This window comes from Chiloscyllium plagiosum, unplaced genomic scaffold (assembly GCF_037043375.1).
Source record: "Chiloscyllium plagiosum isolate Xiang-an unplaced genomic scaffold, Cpla_swu_hap1 HiC_scaffold_39, whole genome shotgun sequence".
NCBI classification, from domain to species: Eukaryota; Metazoa; Chordata; class Chondrichthyes; order Orectolobiformes; family Hemiscylliidae; genus Chiloscyllium; species Chiloscyllium plagiosum.
The window spans coordinates 37,960,227-37,968,060 of NW_028270177.1; the positions used below are offsets into that span (position 1 = coordinate 37,960,227).

Sequence of the window (7,834 nt, forward strand, 5' to 3'; positions counted from 1 at the left end):
CTCTTTCTGGATACTGTTCCCTCCTGCCTGTGAGAATCTGAACATGAGTTTACATTTTGCCAAGGGGTGTTTATGGGATGTCACTGTATTGGAACAGTTAATGAGTAAAGTTGCTGTATCGGGTCAGTTAAGTTTTCCAATAGTTAAGGTATCCTAAGTTCCACTTCTTTTTGTTTATGTTTTAACTGTAATGTTTAAATACATTCTGTTTCATTTAAAGCCGTATGGTTGGCCAGTTGCATCACACGTGGAACACCTACTTCACACCTGCCTTTAAAATAAGGCTTAAAATGTTTTGAAGGGGTTTAGCCTAGCCCATAACATGGTATAGTGGTAATGCCACAGGCCTAGTAATCCAGAACCGTGGGCTGCTATTCTGGGGTTGTGGGTTTGAATCCCATCATTGTAAAATTTAATCAAAATCTGGAATTAAAGTAGTTAACTTAATTGTGATCATTTAACCATTATCATAAAACCCATCGGATTCATCCATATCCTTTAGAGAACAAAATCTGTTGTCTTTACCTGGTCTAGCCTACTGACTCCAGATTCGTAGCAACATCTTTGACTCTTAACTGCCCCATTGGGCAATTAGGAGTGGGCAAGAAATGCTGGACTAGCCAGTAATGCCCTTACACAATGAATGACTGAAAAACCTACATGGCTGAATGGAGCCTTTTCTCCATATCATAACTGAAAATTATAAATGATGATTTCTCTCATTGTACATGACTGTCGTTTGGATATAGGATTGAAATTTCCAAACAATATTAAAACAGGCAGAATACGTAATTCCTTAGAAAAGCAACAAATCTGCAGATAAATGTTTGTAATTTAGAGAAATGGGTTAAAAGTAGAAAATCCAATGAAGTAACAATTAGTATGTGTTATGGGGGTGTACAACATGAACGCAAAGCAACAGTATGGCCTGTGCCAGGTTTGTTGCCATCATTTTTAACTGATGCCTAAATCAGGTGTTTGGCTCCTTGAATATATACATTAGGGACCGACTACCTGGGAACTGAACTCCTCAACAAAATTATCCCAGCTTAACATCTTAATTGAAAGATGGCACCTTTGACAGTGCACAACTCTTTCAATATTTTACGGAACTTCAGCCTAAAATATGTACAAACGTCTTTGGAGTTGTCAAAGGTCACGTTAATTCTGTTTTCTCTCCACAGGGAAACCCGAGCTGTTGAGTATTTCCTGTTTTTATTTTGATTTCTCAAATGCATAACTTTCTGACCCAGAAGCTAATGTGAGAGCTTCAGTGTGTTGAGAAGAGCACCCAACTTTGTCTAATCAACTTCAACTCGATTTCTTGGCTTCCCAACACAGTGAGTACACCAGCTACATCCTTGTGATGCAGGCATTATTCCAGTGGTAATGTAGGTAAGTCTTCCTGACTGCCTATCCAAAAGTGTGTGGCAAATCTTGAGTATTGATGGGAGAAAATTATTCAAGATTTGAAAACAATTACCTTAGATGAAATTAATGCATTTACTAAGTCCTATTATATGCAATGGGCTAAATATTAAGTTTCTTTGGCTAAGTGTCAGTTGTGTCAGTTTTTTGGTTGGGTTTTTCACTGTGAGGCCTAGTGAAATCACTCAACATTGCTGTGGGTTCCATCTTGTGTGATTCTAGGCCCATCTTACCACACTTTGTTCCCAAAACAACTCACCACCAAAGATATCCCTGAGGCCTGTCCCATTTTTAAAAGGCTGCTGAACATCTAAATGACTGTGGCATTCCAAAGCTGCCCTGATCAGTGAGGATATTTAGTTGGAACATGTTGGAGAAGGGCAGATGGCATGAGGTTATGTCAAGTGGAACATGGAGGAGTGGGTAGCAGAGGGCTGGCGGAGAGGCCATGACACCAGACTCTGGCAATCTGGCCCAAGATGGCCACCTGGGTCAGGATAGTTTCTACGGTCCAGAGGAAAGGTAAACAGTTGTAATGACTTTCTCTGTTCTACCAGGCTAAGTGTCATGCTCTTCTCTTTTCTCACACTCACTCTATCTTTGCCTCTGTACCCTCTTCCCACCAGAGCCCATGTTCTACCACTGTCACTGTTATCTGCAATATCTTCCTTCACTTGCTCTCATTCCCCTCCAACCTTCCACATCATTAATGAGTTGTTTGCTCAGTCACCCAGGAAACCTCAGCATCAGCATGAGCACTAACTTTCACCATTTCCATCTCACTTAGTCCTTCCCTTTCTCTCATTCCAGGAGCAGACATCTACAGCAGAATGGACCAGGCAGGTGGTGGGTTGCCCAACATCAGGCTCCTCACCCCCCTACAAGGAGAGAATCCTAGCCCTGGCAAGAGAACACTGGGACTGTTCTTGCAGGGATGCAGAGACATCCATGTCTCACCAACTGAGTAAGTACCAGTCTTCAGTCTGCTCCATCTCTTCCAGTAACCCCACTGTCAGGATCATTATTTCTAATACGCTGTGATGCCTTCTCTCTCGGTGACTAACCTGCAAGTACCAGTGGGATGTCCATGACTTTGCTAAGCCACCTCTCCAACTTCTGAAGAAGAGAATACCAAGATCTCAGAGGAAGCACTGACAAGTCTGCCTCCCACGTCCTGCAGCAGCCCAGACATGGAAACCTCAAGGAAAACATCAGGCTTAGAAAGTTGGAGACCACAAGCTGGTGAACACCTCAGTACGCCAGTTCTGCAGGTGGCAATGGGAGAAATGCCTCGGACCACTTGCACTCAGAGGAATGCCAGAGACCAGGCTTCTGCTCTGCCCCAGGCAGGAGAGGATTATCTGCTGTTGGCAATCAGGGACTTCATCCACCTGTACAAGGAGGGCTAGGAGCAGCAGGGGAGGTGATGACCTAGAGACCGAGGTTCAAATCCTGCTATGGCAGATGGTGGAATTTGAATTCAGTAGAAATTAAGAATTGTCCTAAAAACACATCTGGATCACTAATTCCCTTTAGAGAAGAAAACTGCTGCCTTTCCCAGTCTAGTCTACATGTGGCTCCAGACCCACATCAATGTGGTTGACTCTTAACTGCCTTCTAAGCAATTAGGAATGGGCTATAAAAGGAATGGGTGTCTCTACAGCTAGTGACACCCAACTCCTATGAACGAAGAAAGCAGACAGGAATGTCATTGCCCTGAAGCTTCAATAGTGAATCAGCAACTTTCTAGCTGCCTCCATGGACAGGTTGACAGTACCATGGAGAGTCAAGTCCAGCATCCTCAGGGGCTACAAGAGAGGGGCACACATCTGCACTCTATTGCCCCAGATATTGGCCCTCAGGACTGAAGGCATAGCAACAGAAGTATAGGGAGCCTAGTCAGCACTCTAGGGGCCTTTCCTTCAAGGGCAAACCAATCAGAAGATGAACAACATTACAGAAGTCTTCTCTCAGGTCTCTCAAGAGATAGCCAAGCACTCCACCTATAACCTGCCTGCCCTCTTCTGACCATTAGAAACTCAACATAAGGAGTATTTACTTCCTTTGGCAAAGGAGAGCTTTGCAATTAAGGACCGTTCAGACACAAATGCCCCCAGGGTCACCTGACCAAACATCCAGAGTCAATGGCCTCCGTCGCTGAGAGGGCTTCCTCCAGCCCAGCTGCAAAACCAGGGACTACACTAAGTTATAGTGGCTAGGAAAGAAAGAGAAAAAAAACCTTTTCAAAGAATTCGGTGACATGAGTGACAACTCATTATATTTCCATAAAGCAGTCTGTGTAGACCAGACTGTAACTGTGCTAGTATGATGCTTAGCCTCATGTCCACATGGGATATACCATGGATTGATATATGTTGAGAGGTTGCTGCAGCCTATGGAAACAAGAGGAGCAAGGTTTTTACAGAACAATGGGTTCAGCTGGTATCATTGTTCCTCTTCATCAAACCTCCCTATTCTCTCCCTGGACTCTGTATGTAGTAGCATGGCTGTAAATGTAGTGGTCAGCAATATCTGGGGCAGTGAGATGCCAGCAAATAGGAATCTAATGTATTAGAACAGTCAGGGTTTAGGAACCCCACAGTGCACTGGTCTGTGTAAAATGTTTTCTTTTAAAGGGCCTCCCTTTAAATTGATGGGTCCCCTCCCTCACGGATTGAGTCACTTATTCCATACAGGCTGGGTCTGGTTGCTTCCAATTTCTTCCCAATTCTGTACATTTGATTTCCAGCATGATTGAAGACAATAGCAAGCATTCCTCAGTCGGCGGTTACCAGCCTCCATCACTACATGTTGGTAATGTTCTGCACATCAAAATCCACTCCCTTACAGCCCTTGCCATGACTCCATAGGCCTCACAGCACCCCAGTACCCTACCCAAGTGACTCCACCTGGCCAGATTTACCCCTGGCCTATGAGGTGACCTTGTCAGGTTTGCTAATATACTTTATTTCCTTACAGCCAGGGTGCTCCTGATCATAGACGAGAATCTCTTCTATCCTGTTTCTGTCCATATTTTATTGGGTCCTTTCCTTACAAATACAGTCGCCCTCCTTCCTTCAAACCTACATTCCCCAAATCCCAACAAATAGGTTCCCAGTTCTCCTTCCCATGGCAACAACCCCTCTTGACTGACCTTTACCCTTAGTTTACCCTTAGTTTCTCCTGACAAACCTGACAGATTGGGTCGGGCCCACCTCCTTGACCACACAGCCCTGGACAAAACGTGCCCTGCCCTCCCTTTTGGTGGCTGTACATCTCCCACACCACCTTAGTCCTACACCCCCTTCCCCTAACATACTACCCACTATGGAGGTACAGGACTGACTATGACCCACTCCCCAGATAGCAAAGGCATGACCCCCTGACCAAGATCATCCTGACTGTACTAAATCCCCTGGACTGGTACAGGAAGTTGCATTTGACTTTCTGTACTGGAACCACCAACTGATGTGTCCCCATTGACTCCTCATTGGGAGAGGGTTGAGGAAAGTTTGTGAGAAGATTTGTAGCTCGACCAGCTATCCTTAGTAGCCACACACACAGATGATAAGCAACATGAGTTCGACTGGGACAACACTACTATTATAGGACAAGCCAAACAGAGAACAACCAGGGAATTCCTAGAGGCATGGCACTCATCCACAGATTCAATCAATTAGCACATCGACCTGGACCCAATATACCGACCACTACAGCGGACAGCTGGAACTGACAACCGGAAGCGGCAGATTCAAACCACTACAAATGCTGGAGGGAAGATCACAGAAGCGCTTCACAGGAGGCTCCCAAGCACTGAGGATGTCACCTAGATAGGGGACAAAATGTCTGCAACACAAACTCCCAGCTCGGCGAACAGAACCACAACAACAGGGTTGAGGAAAGGTCATCGGACTCAAAATGTTAACTTTGATTTCTCTTGCCAGACCTGTTGAGCTTTTCCAGCAACTTCTGTTTTTGTTTCTAATTTGGAGCATCTGCTGTTCTTTAGGTTTTTTATTAAGAAATATAACCCCTTGACCAAGGGCTGCTGAGCAACAAGGTAAGCAACAGGTGACTGGGTAAATTGGTAAGACAGGCAGGGCGGGGCAGGGCAGTCATGTGAGTGTGCAGGTAGCGCTAAGTGAGCGAGCACAAAGAAATCAAGTGAGCACGCATCCCTGAGATGCAACCAAGTCTGATTCCTGAGCTGGGTGGCTGTCCCAATGTGCAAAGTGTCCTCGCAGCAGGTTTTCAATGATAGTTAGAAATACACCCTGTGATGCAGGTCTGTGCTTCCTAAGCATCTTGTAAGTGTACCAGAGAGATGTAATGAGGATCCTGAGTGTTGGCAAATATCAGATACCCATCTCTATGAATGTGGCTGGTGCCCTGAGATGCTGTTTGGTGTTAGTTCATGAAGGTTGTTCACAACTAGTAGTGAATTGAAGTCGCCAAGTTTCACTTCCATGTCAAGAATTCACGATGTCTAGTTTTCAGTTTGTTGGTAAAATAGGTAACTATGTACTAATGAGGTGAGATGTGTAGTTAACAAGGTGTTTACGAAGCTATATTCCCTGTTAATAGGCAACTTGCAGCTGCTGAGCAAGAAACTTTCCACATTCTCAGCAAATGAATAAAAGATGCAGTGGGTTGCTCCTGACGACGAGATGGGCCTCAGCAGAATTCTTGTGTGATTCTGCCACAAATCACACTACAGACCTCATCACTCAGGCCCCTATAAGATTCTGCTCAGTAAGTGAAAGGATGCTATTAATCATTCAGTAATATGAAAGAAAGTGAGAATCAACTGAAATCTAACAGACTATTGGAGAATGGTGATAGTTTGTTATCTTCTTAAAATCTAATTTAGTACAACATTCCAGGAATGAAAATGGATGTTCCATAAATGTTGAATTATGCAGTAATTTAGAATTGTCCTTTGATAAATCAGAACTACTGTACTGGAGATTGAGGGGAACAGAAGTATTCATATTAGTAGTGCCATGGAAACAACATGTCACATTTGGAGGAAGGATTTGTTGGAATTAAGAGACAAGCATTTAATGTGGCTTTAGAAAGTTGAATGAAAATATTTGGTGAGCCTGAGGTTTCTGATTTACACTCTTACAGAGTAACTACTGAATATTGGCATTTTTGAGGCCTGAAACACCTTGCAGAGATGTTGCAAAAACCTTATGTTTGATGTGTTTGAGAGCCCAATTTCAACAGAAGGTGAAGTTTTATTTAAGTAATTTTGTTTTATTCTTTTTATGACATAAAACACCGCTGAATTGTGGTGACAAAACACTTTCCATTGTACCTTCAAAATATATGCGATAATAAATCATTCATTCATTAATATGCAATTAGCAGATCTGTCAAGGCTGTTCCAAACTCACTTTGTATCCAAAACTGTTACAAGCATTTTTTGTCCCAGTGGGAGTTTTATGGAGAGAGTAAAATGTCAGTTACTGCTATAGCCATTTAAGGAATAGAGCAGTGATGGGATTCAGTAAAGTTTGCGCTGGGAAAAAAAAATTTAAACAACTATTAAATATCAATTGAAAGTAAAACAGAAAACAATAACGAGATTGTGCACAGCTTTGGGCTGAAAAAGATTTTCAATGAGATAAACACAATCATTTACAAAATTAAATATGAAGACAACAAATAAAGCTGATGGTTGCATAGCACAACAAAATGCTCTAAGCTCCAAACCACCGTCCTTCCTCATTGATGAACTGGGAGTGCCACTGCTTGAAGTTATTACGTGGGTAATTTCTTATGTGGCACTCCAGGCCACTATTCCTGAAAGAAGGGAATGCAAAATGCTTTGCCAGAGGCCGCAACTACTCAGTTTAATACCAACAGAATCCAAAAATAGAAATGAAGGTAGATTATAGATTGGGAAGAACTGCCAATAAGCACCAATCACCAGCCTCATGGCTCGTGCCTGTGTACCACATGGTGCTATCTGTCCACTTATCACACATTCACTGCTCACCCTCAGACAACCCTTACCATCCAACCCATGTTGTTATAAATTATTATATAACCTTCTCAGTAAATTCATATCCTGATAACATTGGTTTAGTGCGTTCCAAGATTTAACAACCAAATCCCCCTGAAGGCCAGCCAGAAGAAAGAACATTAAAATAGTATTTCTCATAACTACTGCAGGTGATCATCAGGCTCAAATGGACATTTTCCCACATAAATACAGCTGGCAAGCAGATACAAACCATGAGTAACTCCAAAATGGAATGATCAGTTCCAAACACTTTGAATGACCTCAACTATATAGTAATTCTGTAATCACATATGTGTAGTGTACAGCACTAACCAATTCTAATTCTGGCAAGCAGAAAAGGGAGGTAATTGCTGAGTGATTTGTTCACTAGGCTGT

The 7,834-nt window shown here is 43.0% G+C and overlaps 1 long non-coding RNA gene across 2 annotated transcripts; it reads left to right on the forward strand.

The window, feature by feature from the left end:
- The first annotated feature begins 821 nt into the window (after positions 1-821).
- LOC122540863 (uncharacterized) lies at positions 822-7,671 on the forward strand. 2 transcript variants are annotated; one of them, XR_006309434.2, is made up of 3 exons: positions 822-1,340; positions 2,239-2,392; positions 7,609-7,671. It is a non-coding gene; the product is annotated as an uncharacterized LOC122540863 (long non-coding RNA). The 2 variants fall into 2 exon arrangements; XR_015753796.1 differs by lacking the exon at positions 7,609-7,671 and adding an exon at positions 6,013-6,156.
- Positions 7,672-7,834: the final 163 nt, after the last annotated feature.